The sequence below is a fragment of the Hoplias malabaricus genome, chromosome 3 (assembly GCF_029633855.1).
Source record: "Hoplias malabaricus isolate fHopMal1 chromosome 3, fHopMal1.hap1, whole genome shotgun sequence".
In the NCBI taxonomy this organism is placed as follows: Eukaryota; Metazoa; Chordata; class Actinopteri; order Characiformes; family Erythrinidae; genus Hoplias; species Hoplias malabaricus.
Genome location: NC_089802.1, coordinates 47735356 through 47751423, shown reverse-complemented (window position 1 = coordinate 47751423; position 16068 = coordinate 47735356). Strand labels below are relative to the sequence as shown.

The window sequence follows — 16068 nt, the reverse complement described above, 5'->3', positions numbered from 1 at the left end:
GTTCTGGGTATTGTAATGAGAGAGAGAAAATAAGAGATCACTGATGAATATGAAAACTTAAAAATGATATACAATTGTGAATATTCCTTTGTGAATTCTGTTTATAACATGACTCTATCTTTTTGATCTTAGAAACAGTTGCTATATTTTTTACTTGCAGCTGTCTGCTGAGCTGTTCAGCCTATATCTAGTTAAAGGCGTAGTTCAAGATTGTAATCAAAATACACTTTAAATAAAACATTCAGATGATGTTTCCTCATTATTTGCTGCTCTCCAGTCTGTTTGTGTGCTCAGAACTGGTCTAATGTGTTTACGAAGCTCCAGTTTCTGTAAATAAATGAAAAAAAATGAAAGTTTCTCTCTCTCTCCCTCTGCTCATGGCAGAGGCATCTGGAGTTGTTTTAGACCACGAAGAGAACGTTAAACATTGAGAAGCACAAACTGTAATGAGGATATTGCTTTATTCCTGCTCTATAGGTGGTTAGTATTGACTTATTTTTGCTGTTTTTGATCACATAAAGTGGAAATGTCCCCAAACTCAGTAGATTACATTACTAATTACATTATGAAAAGTGCTACAAAACTAAACAACTTGAGTTATAAATGAGTTTCTGTGGCAATTCAAACAGTGAATAAAAACTTACAGACAGGTTACAGACAACAGATTTTCTTCATATCGATTACATTTTGCAATGGTATTGGAATTGACTTTCATTTTAATGTCACTTGTAACTTTATACATGATGCATACATTTGTGAGGTCCTGCTAGTGTGGGTTTCCTCTTTTTCAGCGATGCTAACAGCTCCAGCTTTTGGAAAATGTTTGATCTACTATAATGACCTGTGAATACAATGTTTTCAGGTTGTGGAAAAAACCACTAAGCTGATTCACAGAGAATGTTCATTTGGACAAAATCATTCTAATTAATTCTAATGGAGTAGTGGACAGATCTGTTCACACAGCTGTCTGTTATGCTGCTTAATCTTTATTCAGTCAAATAAACTCTTGGAAATCTTATAAGTGATTGGATTTCTGTTGAGTGTTTTCGATGATGTGTGTTGAGTGTGTGTGTGATGCTTAGCTGCAGACTTTTGAATAAAGGTGCAGAATATGAAATCATCTGTGAACGTGCTTAGACCGCACCGCATACTCTCTCTCTCTCTCTCTCTCTTGTGCTTGTGTAAAATAACATTTTAGAGGGCTCAGTGGGGACAGTGCTAGAACACTGTGTGAAAAAGGGATGCATAAGCATAATAGCTTAAATGATATAATAGATTAAAACAGGGGAACACACAGAGATGGCACTGAGACAGGAGTGACCATATTGGTCAGAACCACCCCACTGAGAGCAGACGTGAGCCTGAGGCTGTGACCCTCTATTTCCACATATCTAACACACTCTCTTGCTCTTAGCTTTATTCTCTTTGCGACCTTTACTTGATCTGCACGTCTCTTTCATTATCTCTCTTCTATTTTCTACTGAACCAAAGACAGACATTATCAGGGTTTTTTTTTGTGTTATTGTTGAAGATGAAATGATCTTTGTAATCTGCATCTCAGCTTGCAGTTCGCTTGTCTTTTCACCCTCCCCCTCACTACTCTCTCTCTTTCTCTCTGTCTCTCTCTCTCTGCAGCAGTGCTCTTTGTGTTACTACATTCCCACTCACAGCTCGAAACCTACACAGTGCAAAGTGACACTGAGATAAAATAACGTAGCCTTTCTGTCCACTGGAGTGAAAGACACCTGCTCTGCCACAGCTTGTTTTTTTATTGAAAGGCTCTGCTGTTGAAAGGATTAGTATGTTATCACTGCTGTGATAAATTAAATCATAGTATGCTAAAGGCCAGGCACACCAAGCAAACATCCTGCACCAGGTTCTCTGCAAAATTAAACAAAGATAAGATTTGCCAACCAAACATATCTATTTCTTTGTGTTTTTTGAGGTTTGATTGACTTGTCTATAAGGGATGCACTGATATAGCAGTTGTGGGCAGATGTTGATATTGTTCATGGTAATATCATCTGTCAATGGTAAAAAAATAAAGCTTTAAAAGAAAGCAAAAATGCAATGATTAGCTCTGTGAAATGTTCCACAGGTGTGCGTTTGTGAGTGACTGGATGAGTGTGTAATTCCCTGTGATGGACTGGATTCCTGCTACGCACTCAATGACTGGGTAATCTCCAGACTCGCCATGAACCTGTTCACAGTGAACTGATTACAAATGACGAAGGAACGAATCAGTACAATTCTGATATGATTCTGATGCTCTACAGGCTCCACCTTGTTTTAACAACTAACATGAGATGCTTTAAGTCTCTTGAGGATTTTGTTTGAGATCTTAAAGTCATTTGTAGATGAAAACACTGCTTGTTGAAATGGTCTTTGTGGTAGATCAGTGAAGCTGGAGAGGTTGTACATGACTGAAAACTTGTCACCATGCTAATGAAAAATACCATATGCTGAATGGTAGATTTACAGGGGGTATCTGGAGCTCACCAACACACAAAACAGTCAGAGTATCTCCAGTCAAAGCACTGAACCCACATTTATGTGAGAGGGTAAGCACTAGGTTAAGCGGAACAAAACACACACCGCTGTGTCTGATCCACTCGTACCAGCACAACACACACTAACACACCACCACCACGTTAGTGTCACTGCAGCGCTGAGAATGATCCACCATCCAAATCACACCTGCTCTGTGGTGGTCCGGAATGGTGAAAGAATAGGTTGGAAGGGGCAAACGGTGTATACAAAGAAACAGATGGGCTCCAGTCTGTAATTGTAGAACTATACAAAGTGCTCCTATGGACAATGAGAATAGGATACATGGTGGTCATAATGTGGTCATAATGTTATGGCTGAACGATAAATATCTATCGGTTTCCTTTGTTTTGGGCCATTTTCGACATATTGTGAATGTACAGTACCAGTCAAAAGTTTAGACATCTTCTCATTACTTTTTTTTTTTTTTTTAATTAATTTCTTCATTGTAAATGAATACGGAACACATTAAAACTATGAATGAACACATATGGTATTATGTAGTAAACAAAAAAGTGTTAAACAAACCAGAATATGTTTTATAATTTAGAGTCTTCAAAGTAGCCACCTTGTGCTTTGATTTCAGCTTTGGACACTCTCTGCATTCTCTCAGCCAGCTTCATGAGGCTGTCACCTGGAATGGTTTTCAGTGAACAGCTGTGGCCTCATCAAGAGTTAATTTGTAGAACTGTTCACCTTCTTAATGTGTTTGAGACCATAACTTGCGTTACACAGTTCTATACAGTGAATAGCCCAATGCCCAACAATGACTAATGAGATGTGTCCAAACTTTTGACTGATATACATCAAAATTTTCACACACACACACACACACACATTTACATATGTTTGTGTGTGTGTGTGTGTGCGAATTTCGAAAGTATCTTTTTAATATATATGTGCTTTATTACCCAATCTTACATATTTAAACATGATTATGTTGCATGGCAGTGTTTTCAGACCCAGAGATTTGGGCTTTTAACCATTAACCTTAAGGTTTACAGCATGGACGTAATGAATGGTGGAGTGCCTTTAACGATATGATAATTCCATCTGCTTGTCATCTAAACATGTCCAAAGGGGATCGTTTGGTCTTCATTGAAATGCACATATAAATGAGAGGCAGGCAAATGAGGTGGGGTTTGTGAGGGTAGGGGTGTTTGAAACGAGGTGAAATTGAATCACTCGGTGTAATTATGAAAAATAAGAGCACTGTGCAGCTTTCTGCTCAGTTACCATCTGTTTGGTGGTGAGGTCAGATTCGTAACCTTGTCTACCATAATGAAGCCCTGTCCACACCAGTCGACTGGTATGTGTGTGTTACAGAGAAAGAAAGGAAGTGTGTGTGTTTAATTATTTCACTGTCCAGTGATCCAGAGCCAAAACAAATTCATGTAAATGAAGTTGGGGATTCACTGGTTGTAGCGTATGATTTGATTTTTTTGAGCAGACTCAATTTAATATTCACCACTAATGGAATTCTTCAGCATCTTTGGCCTAGAAAAACTTAGGCTGAGAGGGAGCGCAGTCATATCAGAGCTGTGTTATAGATTGCATCAATTTTTATTTCAGCTTCAAAGATTGCAACATTGTAATATTTACAGAATATTAGTGATGATTCTTACTTTGGAGTCATCAATGTCCATTCTCTCAGATCCACTGACTGCATCTAGTACAGAATGTAGTTCATCTATTTCTCTGCATATTTTTGCCCTCTTTGTCTCTGTATTTCACAGGTCAGGACTCTAGTGGCACTGTCACGACAGTGTTTCTGCAGTGCTGAGAATGACCCACTGGTCATATTCTGCCTGCTCTGTGGTGGGACTGTGCTCTTGTCCAACAGGGTGAAAGGGGACAAACAAATTATATGGATCAATCAGTCTTTCAGCTTATTCAGTCTTTAAACATAGTATTATAAAGGTTAAAATTCCAAGTTGCAGCGCACACTGTGGAGACAAGAAAGATAAATGAGATTAAATTACATTAAAACATTTGTAAAAGTAATGGCCATATTGGTGTCAGTCTACAATCTAGGCTACATTATTTCTTCTTTATTTTCTTTTAAGTAATTAAGACTCCAACAATAAGCTTTGGGCAACACAGAACTCATTTAGTATCCTGACTTCTCAGTGAAATGAACTCCTTCAGCCTGAGTTGCGGTGCTCAGTGCGTGAATGAAAGCCGTTGATTTTGTCTGATGTAACAGGTTCCCCTCTGTTCTGTTACACTGACTGATGCATTTATAAATTAATGAGCACATTACTTATGCTCTCTGCATCTCAGCATAGTGAGTAGAGCTCCACATTGTTTCTGCTTCACTAACAGTTTTATTGAACATGTCTTTGGTCAAATTATAGCTCACTTACCAAAAGCAGACTATATTCACAATGTAGATATAAAGCTTTTTCTCATAGTAGTGTCTTTCTTTCTGAGGAGTATCAGAGTGCTCCAAATGGTGTTGGAGAAAAACCGGGATCCAAAAGAGCAGACATGTCTAAGAAGGACATAAGTAAAACATGGCACAAACGATGGAATTTTTTGCTCCGCTTTTTACTTTGTAGCAAATGAACAGTTAATGATGACACACCATATTTTTCTAATAACTGAACATTCTGGCAAAAATATACCTCACACAAATTTAGTAAATTATTTCAATAAATGGCATATTTTCCCTATAATCAAACAAAGGAAAATATATGGGAAAAATATGGAAATATAAACAAAACAAAACATAAAAAAGTTTGTAGTTGGTTGTTCTACTCAGGCTGGAACTCTCTGAAGTGTGGACTTTACTAAAGACACACCATGGTCTGCATCACACTGGTTATAGCTTCTTTGAATAGTGTCTCATAGATCAGGTTTTTTTTTGATAACGTTTTGTAATGAACCCACTTTTTAAAAATGTCAATCATAAATCAGATTGAGATCCAGTATATTTGCTTTTTATAGTCTGTTGTGTGGCAAGTTAATATATATTATATTAACATATAATATAATAATGTATGCGGCACGGTGGTGCAGCAGGTAGTGTCGCAGTCACACAGCTCCAGGGGCCTGGAGGTTGTGGGTTCGATTCCAGCTCCTGGTGACTGTCTGTGAGGAGTTGGTGTGTTCTCCCCGTGTCCGCGTGGGTTTCCTCCGGGTGCTCCGGTTTCCTCCCACAGTCCAAAAAAAAACACACGTTGCAGGTGGATTGGCGACTCGTGGTGTGTGTGTGTGTGTCTGTGTTGCCCTGTGAAGGACTGGCGTCCCCTCCAGGGTGTATTCCCGCCTTGCGCCCAATGATTCCAGGTAGGCTCTGGACCCCCCACGACCCTAAATTGGATAAGCGGTTACAGATAATGGATGGGTGGATAATAATGTATATATTTACTGTGTGAGTGAATGTGTGTGTGTGTGTCTGTGTTGCCCTGTGAAGGACTGGCGCCCCCTCCAGGTTGTATTCCTGCCTTGCGCCCAATGATTCCAGGTAGGCTCTGGACCCACCACAACCCTGAATTGGATATGCGGTTACAGATAATGAATGAATGAATGAATATATTTACTGTACAGCACCAGCATTTTGCCAAAAGGAGGCTCATTGATTGAAGGGCATCTGCAGTTAGGATAGTATTTACATGTAAAACACCAGACAGCTGAAGAAGAGTTTCTTATGACAGTTTGTCTACACACTCCTGTTTCCCACTGCTTTCTTCTTACTGTTCCATTGGGGTCGGTTGCTGGTCTAAATGCCACAGTTACATAAATCAGACAAGATTGTTTGTTTGTCCTTGGCCCATGGCTGTGTGTGTGTAATTTTGTGAGTATTTGTGCATGTGCATAGTCTAGACACTTATGCTGAACGTGCCGTAGGCGTGTTGAAGGGAGGAGGTGAACCGCGAGGGTGGAACACACATACACTGTCACATACACATTCACATATACACACGCCTTGGGGGTCATGAGTCACAGACATCAAAGACTGGGGTGCCCTTTTCACTTCTCCACAACATGTCAATCACTGCATCCCTCTCACCCTTGGCCTGTCTTTCAGAAATAGACACATGGATCTCGTCTGACCTGTAACATGCACGTAGAGATGCAAAGAATCTTTACTTTGGAAAGACATTTTTAGATGCAAAATACCTTAAGGAACTGGTCTGTAACTCAGTCAAACCCTCACATTCACACTTACTTATGTTCAGGAATGTATTTTATTTAGTCCTTTGTGTCAGACACTGTGTTTTTTCTTAATTTGATCAGAGATGGCGTGATGTAGAGGGAGTGAGGGCACTGAAAACGTAATGAACTAATCTGACTTTTGAATCAACTCTTAATGTGATGCCTTTTCGAGTTAGGAACAAAATTTATCCTGAAAATTTATCCTTGCTAAGAGTTGTGTTGAATTTAAGCTCAACCTCACCATCTGCTCCCCCCTCCTCTCCTCTCATTTCATCTCTGTCCACACTTTCTTTTCAGCAGTGTGGAATTTAAATGCTTAATGCCCACAGACTCTCTGGTTCTTGCTCAAAGGCAGTATGATAAGAAGGCATGAGGCGATTGAATAAAGAATTTTACTTTCTCCAGTTGGGTGTGCTGTGGCAAAACAAGAGAAAAGGAAGATATCAGAAGCAGGAGGAAAAGGGTGCAACAGAGGCAGTGGGAGAATTTAGGGGAAATCAATATCCTGAAAAGGAATAAAGATGGAGGTCTGTTTAATGGTTTTTGCAGCACTTGCTTGTGTAATGCACACTCCTACGCCTGGCCACACACAGCATACCATTTAGGTAAATAAAGTGAGGTGTCCTCAGTGTATTGTGGAGAAATAATCTGTAGTTTAGATAATTGTTGTCTCCACTGATATATCTTGCTGCTTCATTATCTGTTAATTATTTACAAGCTGGACTAGGTTCTTAGGAGAACCACTGCCTTGGACTGTTTCTACTATTTACTATCCAAAAGCACTTGATCTAGCTCGCTGTTTTGCAGTTGTGTAGGAGGGCCGCTGGTAACCCTGCTGGCTGGTAATATATGCGGTATTTTACAAGGAATGCTCAAAACAGATAAAATCTAAATACATTTTCAGGTTTGAATATGAAATGTGGTTTCTGGTTTTTGAATGTCTTGAATGGTTGAAACAACTGCAGTGATGTAATAAAAACCAAACAAACAAGATATACACAAATACATAAAGTAATGAAAAAAATATTAGTATATTCTATATATGGATAAACAGACTATAAAAACCCTCTGTTATATACACAGTTAGTAGTTATACTACTAAAGTAGTTCTGTAAATCCAGATTGTTCAAAAAGGAGGTATGAACAGAGTCCAGTTTGTGCAGAATATTCCATGTGCATAATGTTTAAAGATTACAATTTGCATGTTAAAATGCTTTCGCAACATCGCTGTCTGTGTTAGCTGGGACACCACCACAGTCAGCACTCAGGTTAACTATTGCAGTTGTTATAGTTAACAGGTACTGACAAAATTAGATTTTATGCCATTAGTTCTGCAATTAGCTCGGCAGGCTTGTTAAACTAGAAATGAGAGCAAACACTCTCCAAGGCAAGTGGCCATTAAGGCCACAGGCTCTGCATTTTTAGATCGGACATGGATATGAGGAAATAGGCAAAGTCTAGTTTGGCTGCATAATATATGGTTTGGTCAAATTTCACCTAGAACTAGTTTAGAGCAGGAGAAACGAAGTTTGTGAATGATTACATTTGAAAATCTCTAAAATTATTCTCTGTGAAAAGTAGGTTATAGACTTATAGACTTACTTAGACTTTTAGACACCTCATGCACCCATGAGAGATCTTCTGGCTTTCTGCACACAAACACACCCACACACACACTCTGAGGGCAGCACATGAAGTGAAATGTCAAGGAGATAAGTGAAATTGTTTGGCAGTTCCCTGGAGTGACGGAAGAGAAACGAAGCAATTACCTAAATGATGGTACAGTGGTGTTTAAACCCCTCTCTTTCTCTCTTGAATTCATCCTTTTATCTCCTTTCTGCATCTCGCTCTCTTTTCCTCCTTGATCTTTGTCACCTTTTAATAATCCACGTGTTTTCATACAATTAGCTGTTTTTCTGTCCACCTTCTTCTCTCAGTCTTGCATGGGGAAAAAACACTCACATAATGGATGGTTTATGGTTTTCTTCCTCTCCTGCTTCCTCTCCTGCTGAAATGTCACAGAACAAGGTTTGATTGACAGGTACAACTAGATCACTGTAGTAATCTCACAGTTGTACAGATTTTCTACAGGCGATGTTGCCTGATTTGTAGAGTGAACTGCTAGACGCAAATGTCATGCACCGAATAGATCGGGAGGGAAAACTATGAAAGGATGAAGGAGCATGATATGCATTATGAGCATGAGCGCTGGACATAGACCACTCTCTTATTTAAAGATGTATTGGAACATTTGGGCACCCTTTGGCAAAGTGACATTTTTAAATGTAGCCGCAATAAACACTGTTTTGAAGCTAACCAAACATAATTTGCAATTTTACTTGCAAATCCATATGCACTATCATGCACAGTCAAGTCCTTCATTAAAAAAAATAAAAAAGGCCTGTAACGTTTGGACACCTTATGGAGTATGTACAGTGAAATCTTGACTTACGAGTGAATCAATAGGTCTTTTTTTTTTGTTGTTTGTTTTGTTTTGTGATACGTTTTGAGATCTGAGTTACGAGTGAGCGAGCTTACGTCAGCGAGTGTTTAGTTCACTTGCCATGCAGTCATCTCTGTCATATCGCTATTTTTCTATAGCCTTGTAGCATTAAGTGTAAGTTAGTTAAGCGATAGAGCAAGAAAAAAAATTCCCACAACCGACTCCGCCATTGTCCTCCAGCTCTTCCATCATCTTCGTCTGATCTTCAGGGTAAATACACTTAATAGAACCAGTTTATTTTTTTACATTCTCTTTTATTATGTATTTTTTTTTTTGTTCTTATTTGTTATTTATAAATTACATTTTTAAAATTTAAATACACATAAAAAGTTGGTGTGGTTTTTGGGGGCTGGAGCAGATTCATTGCATTTCGATTCATTTTAATGGGGAAATTTAATCTGATATACGAGCAAATTGAGTTACGAACTCAGTCACATAACTAATTAAACTCGTAAGTCAAGGTATTACTGTATTTAAAACAGCTTACAAGGCAGTTAAAGACGTACAGTAGAGAGTTCTCATAGTTTAAATATTGCTTTTGTCCAGTAAGTCCTATGCATACGTTTTCATTAGGGGAAGGCTATGGTGTGCACAAACAGAAGAGGTGTGTACCATTTTAAGTATCTTCTGCCAAAGATTGTGTGTCTTTAGATAGTCTGTTGTTTATTGTGAGGTATGTTTTGGCAAGTTAACCTGCTGTAGAAGGCATCTTTTCAGCTTGAGCCCTTTAACTTCTGGTGCTTTGTGGAAAGCATTCTTCCATATAACACCAATATAACCCCACAGCATGATAGATCCACCCCCATGCTTCACAGCTGGCAAGGTGCTTTTTCATTTTTCCATACATACTTTTGCTGATTGTGGGAAAAGATTTGATTTTATCAGAGCTCATCGGGTTTGCACTATATTTTTCTTTACAATAAAAAATATACATATTTTGTCTCTCATTGGAACAAAATCAGCAACAAAGTACAAGGGTCAAAGCACTTATTAAAGGTTAAAACATTAAGTGAAACATTTGCAAGTATTAATATCAAATATTGTTACCATCTTTCATTGTGTTTAAAATTTGAGCGTTATTGTTTTAATATTCAGCTTCTTCCTACACCTTCAGGCCAATTAAAATAAACACTGCATTATTCATTAATCACTGTTATTAGTTTCATGTTGCCACACAACACTTTGAATTATTTATTTGCAGCAAGGTCTCTCCTGTATAATTCTTAGTTGACATAATTGCCTTTCACCAGTGGCTGCTGTGTCTTGCTCTAATCAGTTTCTGTTTGTTCTCAACATAAACATATTGTGCTGTAAGAGGATTTTTGTGTTAAGCTCTGATATGTATGGCTTAATTTGCTTTTTATATTTTTGTGTATTTCAGGGGAGACTGGTGATTCTTTTTAAATGTCTACTGTTGACACTGTTTTGTATAAAGTAATATTCCACAGGCAGAGATCAGTTCCTATGTGTACATACACAGTAGAAACAATTTTTCATTTTTAGTCTGTTATTTCACAGATATTTAGTAGAAATGTGTGATAAAGACAAGCATTTCTTCCTGCATATTGAAACTTTTATTAGTTCCACCACAAATGTAGACAGTTGTGTTGCAGGTACCTGAGGGGCCATGCTCAGTTACTTTACTAAATTGCAGTTCAGATTTATGCCACCGCATGGCTCCGTTTTTGGTCTGCTGTGTCTGTGGAGAGGGCTGGAAAGTTGAGCAGGAGTACTTGGCAGCCTGATGCTTTCTCTTTAATAGGAGAGAGGTCTCTTTCTCTGCAGAAGTGCAGCACTTTTGCTTGTTGTCACTTGTGTTTCTTTGCTGTCAAACCTACAATTTCACATGTTATGGCAAAAAAAAAAAAAAAAAAAAAAACAGCAGAATTACCTCTGAAAATCTGTGTGAGTGTCAGAGGAGCAATCTGGCCATTGTTCATCTACCTTGAATAGTCTGTCTGGTCAACTTATATTGCGCTAAGCTTTGTTCGACTGAAAAGTACCTTGAACCTTGAAAATCAACAGTTTGTCAGACTGAAAGTATTAATTAGTATTGTCAGCTTCAACGTTACATAATTGGTGAAAGTACACTCAGTGGATGATTTAGTGGAGGAAGAAACATGTAAACACAACCTCCATCACTCAGTCTAATGGTGTCCTGCTGTGTTCTGTTTTCTACCATTCTAAATATAAACAAAACAGCATGACAATTTGGCATTTAACTGTATATACCGTCTATCTGCTGATGGAGTAATAATACATAACATTTTAATGGATTAAATACAAATAGTACTCTGTGTATCTCTCTCTCTCTCTCTCAGGCCTTAAAACACCATGCTACCCATTACTTACAAACTAATTGTACACGAGTATATTTGGTCATTGGTTTGATTGGCAGCATCATTCTGTGTAAATTTCTGACAACATCACTGAGTTATATAGTTTGAAGCTCTGTATCAGTGATGCAGTTGATGCAGTTATAAAATGGTATAAATTAAATATGGTAGGCAGGGTTTAGGCAGCTGAATGCTTTTGTAGGAAAGCTGTTGAATATGGAGTTGAAAGAGTGGATGATAAAGAGATTGAATCAGAGGATTAGTACAAAAAGCACTAGAGAAATGTGAGACAATTGCATAGCTTTTAGCTCCCGTATGAAAACTCTAGAAGGAGTCGATGTGTAATATTGAGTAATAATAAGCTGAAGCCAGACTTAAAATCGGCTATTAATAAGACAGGGGCCTTGTCAGAAAAGATATTTTGCCATGCCGGGTGTTAAATACACCCGCATTATGCAGTGTACTAAATAACCTTCATCATTTTTAGATCTCAAATGTTTTAATAGTTTCTAAGTTGCTTATATCCAATGTAACAAACGGTTATGCAAATATATTTCTAATGATTATCATGAGACCACTTCAGGACTATTATCTGTCAATCTCTACTATGACTCCACTTCCATGTTAATTTAAGCCATATTTCTCTACAGACACAGGCTTATGTCTGTGCTTGCATTATCTCATTTGAACATGTGGCTGTGAGGCTCCTATTTGCCATTACAGTTGCATGCTAAATTTCCATAGCTGCTCTTAATGCATAATTGACATTCACAAGGCCTGCTTTCCTGCATACTACTCCATTGCCAGGAGACATTATTCCCTCCTTCCCAGTACTTGGAGCCTTACCTAAAACCTGACAGAGCTAATTAATCCCATTGGGTCTTAAATGACTCACACTATGTTATTATTTCATACAGAAGCTAATGTGTGTAACATCAGCACATATGCACCATATGACGATATCTTTATTGTGATCAATTATATCACAATTTGCTTTTTGTGAGCTTACGTGGATATTGATATTGAAAAGTTCTAATAGTATTCTTTATTAATGTGGCATATTTGGGGGATTCTCTGTGTTCCAACATAAAAGAATGTAATATAATATTTAACATGCATTTAAAAGTCTTCAAAGTCGACATTCACGGTTGTAATAAAAACACTTTTTGTGAAATTAAGATGTTTCCTCACCGTTTGCTAGCTCTCCAGGCTGTTTGTGTACTTGAGACCAGTATAATGTGTTTACGAAGCCCCAGTGTCTGTAAATGAGTAAAAAAACAAACTGTCTCAGTCCGGTAGGCTAGGCTTTCTCTTTCTTTCTGGTCATGGCAAAGAAAGGGCTTCTGGAGTATTTTTGGACAACAGAGAGAATTTCAAATGTTGAAAAGTATGAACCGAGCTGAGGATATTGCTCTTTTCCTGCTCCATAGGTGGGTAATGTTGACTTATTTTTGCTTTTTCTTATCACTTAAGGTGGAAATGTCTTCAATCTTGGGAGATCTTGGGAGATTGCTAACTGCAAACTAAACTTGATTTATAAATCAGTTTCTGTGATAAATTCAAACAGTGAATAAAAACTTACAGACAAGTTAAACTTCAACCATGTACAAGCAATTGTTGTTTTTTCCCCCTCAAACACATCCTTCTGCCTTAAAAGACACAGTGCTCTTGAATGTAAACAACCAGAGAGAACTGCGTTTCCCTACGATTGTAGACGTTCGCTTTAAATATCATGCTATAATGTTTTTGCCCACTGCAGAGTAGGTCAATACTGACTCATCAGGCTGGGGGTTGTAGATAAACTCAATATGTGTGTGTGTGTGTGTGTGTGTGTGTGTGTGTGCTGTGTTTTTATTTATTATTTATTTATTTATTAAATTTTTTTTTTGTATTTAGTACAGGTCTATGTACATACGTTTTTCACTCAGTGTACACTTATGTAATGTGATAATAAACCTGATTTGATTTTATTAGTTATATATGGAAAAAGCTGAAATATGCTATGAAGTTTGTAGTGGTAATTGTGCCTTTTTAAGCAGATGCTTTTACCTAGTAGTTCTCATAGTTTGTATAATTTCTGTACTATTTACCTTATATTACACTGCCCATAAATAGAAACGACCATTTCATTAGATAAGCAGTGTTTCTCACTGATGCATATGTCTCATTATGGATTGTATTTACTAGATATAACCACTTTCATATCTGGAATGCCTTAATAACTTCCAAATTCCATCTTACACATTTGCCAAGATAATGAAAGCTATTAGAAAATTCCAGATATGGGGCCACTGCCGGACTGTTATCTGTCACACTGTGCTATATATGAATCCAGGCTTTGTTAATTGAAGCAATATTTCTCTACAAACACAGGTTTAAGTGTGTGCTGGCAGATATATAGCATTTCACTAAAGGATTGCTCTCAGAATATGTAGCCCACTGCTTCTACAGACTAGCCTTGTTTTCAGTAGGAAGCATACCCCCCGTATGCTGGAATATTACCTCAGTGTGGGGTAGCAGCATGTCTAGGTGAGCCTATTTCCCTTCACAAAAAACTGTAGGAGAATCAATCAGTTTTAGATGGCTGTTGTTTTTTTATGATTGTGGCTATGACTGACTTTTTCACATATAATTGCAGTGAGAAATCCCACCTCCTGAGGATTTAAAATTGTTCATGTGCTCGGTTTTGAAGCAGAATAAAATGATGTAGCCAGCATTTGTCAGTGCCTTGATGGAATTGTTCTTTTGTACTCAAAGCACTTTGCATTAACTCTAAGTCTCTTCTGCATTTTATCTGAATCTGATGGAGTGTGTTTGTGAGGGGTTTAAATTATAGTTGAAAAATGATAATCGGTTGTAAAACTATTCATCACCCTCAGGCTCGAATTATACTCAACTGAACCAGTTCAGTATCATCATCATCAGCTTTACCTTGTACCTTACAGACATACTTCATAGTATTAACTGGAAGGTGTGTATATTTTTGTATTAATAAATTTATGCATGTTATTTAATACAAGCAAAAAAGGGAAAGGTAAGCTGACGGGACTACTTCTTTACCTAAACTACATTGTTGTTAAACTTTACCCAGCTCTCTTGCACAACATTATAACATAATATTATGGTAATGAAAACAAATGTAACAGTTTTATGACTAATGTTCCCTAGCTTCAGTCTGTTTACTGTTGTGATACATCTGAAACATATTTCCTATATCTTTATGACTTAAACTCTCTGTATTTTGGAACAATTTTAACCCATTTAGAATCTGTATGTGTACACATATTTACACAGTAATGTTAACTGATTTGGCTTGAATCTGCATTGTATACGTTAGATTTATGTTAATGGGAAGAGACAGAAAACAGAAATTGTGGTTCAGCACATATGAGCTGACTGCACTACAGATGCCCTAACCTGCTGCCAGCATTCCTGCTCTGTTAACTGTGGCCATTCTTCACGTGTCCCTGCAGAACCACTGTAGTGGCCTGATAACCCAGCTCCAGTTGAGCACTGCTGCCGAGGAATCATCACCATCCTGCCAGTAAGGAGAGAAGGGATTTAGAAGGAAATTTACTTAAGTGCTTGTGCATGTGTGTTGGTGTGTGTCTGTGTGTTTCTGTTAACCCATTCCACACCCTCACCCCACCCCCACCTCCCTCACCTCCATCACCACCACAACCCTCTCAGCCCGGTTATACCATATACCATTGTCCAACCCTAATTTGCAGATGATGCATTAGAACTAGCTATTTAGAAAGTGAACACACACACACACACAAATATACATTTACACACATTCTTTCCCAATTTCTGTTCCTTGCCCTCTGTCACATGCATACTTACCAAATGTTGTCAGAATGCCAGATGTCTTGTTAAGCACCGGTGTGCACCCAATCAGCCATAAACATTTAAATCAAACACTTCTGTTTTTTTTATCATCTGCAACTTTTATGTTGCTTTTGTTGCTATGACAACACGTTATGCAAATTTTTTTTGCTCTCGATTAGATTATAACATGCACAGAACATTGAACACCCAACAGACAGAGTACAAGATAAAATAGTACTGTAAACTGCTGGTGGCCTCTAGGTTCATGGCCTTAGCGTTCCAAACGAAAGCAGGCTTGAGCTTTAAGAGCACTTCTGATCATTTATCATGGAATGGCTCTTATTGGGCTTTTCTGTGACTCTAATGGCTCTCCAAGAACTGAAGCATGCCGCTTATCTACTGTAAACATTCATACGCAGTGCAGGAAAAAGTAGAGTTATTTAGTTTTAGCTCGTTCCCCTTTTGCAAGGACATGGAATGCTCTGGGCCACTTTGGTACAAGCAAAATGAACTGGAATGCGACTGCAGCATGTTGTGTCCTTATGATGCATCTTAAATTAATATTTTATTTACTAAGGCTGTAATTTATCATGAAGACTGCCCATAGCATGGAATGCAAACCGCTCCCTCATTTAAACGCAGGGTTTAAATGCGCAGCAACAAAGTGAAGTCAACGAGTTCAGGACAATG

At 38.0% G+C, this 16068-nt stretch overlaps 1 protein-coding gene across 3 annotated transcripts in view; it reads left to right on the top strand.

Annotated features, from left to right (window-relative positions):
• rap1gapb (RAP1 GTPase activating protein b) overlaps window positions 1-16068 on the top strand; it is a 73101-nt gene that overhangs the window by 6393 nt on the left and 50640 nt on the right. Inside the window, exon 1 of one of the 3 annotated variants that reach the window (XM_066666144.1) lies at window positions 15021-15091. The exons of the other annotated variants lie outside the window; for them this stretch is intronic. The gene's annotated coding sequence lies outside the window, so the exon portion shown is untranslated. Of the gene's footprint in view, window positions 1-15020; window positions 15092-16068 lie in introns of those variants that run through there. 3 annotated transcript variants of the gene reach the window in all.